Raw genomic sequence first — 1,405 nt, forward strand, 5'->3', positions numbered from 1 at the left:
CAGGGCAGGCCAAACGGCTTGCCAAATAGACTGCCACTAGGGAACACGGCGTGCCACACAGCCAAGGCAAACAGGGACAAGAAACGGGTGGCCTGGTCAAACGGCCCCTGCAAACGGGCTGCCAAACGGCCTACCAGCAGTTTGCAGGCAAATTTCAAGTCTATTTAAAGGGTCTTTGTCATCCATTTTTACACACATTTCGATTCACTTATTTCTCTCTCTTTCTACAATATTAGTCATACTTTCAAGATCTTCACCTCCGTGCGGGAAACCTAGTACCCGGAGAAGAACGCCGAAGATTGTATTAGGAGCGGTCTGGAGTTTGAAGTTGTCACTTTTGTATTCGGAACTCGTTTAATCTACTGGTACTTCTATCCTTTGTCTTTATATAATGTTTTCCATCATTATGCCTTGTGATATTGTTGTCATGATTAGCGAGTAGTTATCTTTAGTGTATACTATAATGTAGTCAGTCATAATGCTGAAATAATATTATGGTTTGTGTATGTTGTCAAGATGCTTTTCGATTATGCTTTAAACTCAACAGCTTTTCCAACTAATAGAACGTAGTTATTGTCTCTATTATTGAGAAGACGCGAACCCCGGTCCAGAGTACACTATTTGTGTCACCCCTTGGTAAGAGAAGTCTATCGGATACAATGTAAGTTTGACTGAGGCACACCGGTTGTAGTAAGTCTACCAAGCCTTGGATTTCAACTGAGGACTCTTTCGTAGTGAAACATTTAACTAGACCCCTAGTACATTGTCAGTCCTAGACCATGCTAGTGTAGTCACTAAGCATATAAACTTCGTACGTGTATGCTGAAGCACAGCGGTTGTTGTAAGCTGTACCACTGCTAAGTAAGGCCATGGAACCCGGTCAGCGCTGACTAGTACACTTCACTGTAACGCAGTCTCAAGCATTGCACCCTACTTGAGGGATTCTTGGTTAATTAAGGAACTGTTTGTTTAAACACAAAAAGGATTGGACCATTAGGATAACTGAACGTGTTCATGGAAGTCAAAATCCAACTTAGCTATGGTATTCTTATGGTTTAGCTCTTTTAAGGGACTAACTATATTTTAAACCCAATCACTAACGAAAGCATCAAAGCACATCACGTCTCTCGGATATGGCATGCCCTGTATTCTATTATGCTTAAGAAAGTTTAGACCTTTGTGGAATGTTAATACGTCACCCAGCCGAGTCACTGAATTGGATGAGCCGTCTGAACGTGTATGCCTGTAGTCAGACTGCATGGGCTTTGGGGGTAAGGGGCGTTGCTGTCTATTCAGAATCATCAAGCCTATCGCATTACCCAGTGAGATGTTTTATGACAGGGGCGTTTAGGACCAGTGTAATGAATACAAGGCCACTACCTACTCATGAGCCAGCATTCCATAA

This window comes from Rutidosis leptorrhynchoides, chromosome 11 (genome assembly GCF_046630445.1).
Source record: "Rutidosis leptorrhynchoides isolate AG116_Rl617_1_P2 chromosome 11, CSIRO_AGI_Rlap_v1, whole genome shotgun sequence".
NCBI classification, from domain to species: Eukaryota; Viridiplantae; Streptophyta; class Magnoliopsida; order Asterales; family Asteraceae; genus Rutidosis; species Rutidosis leptorrhynchoides.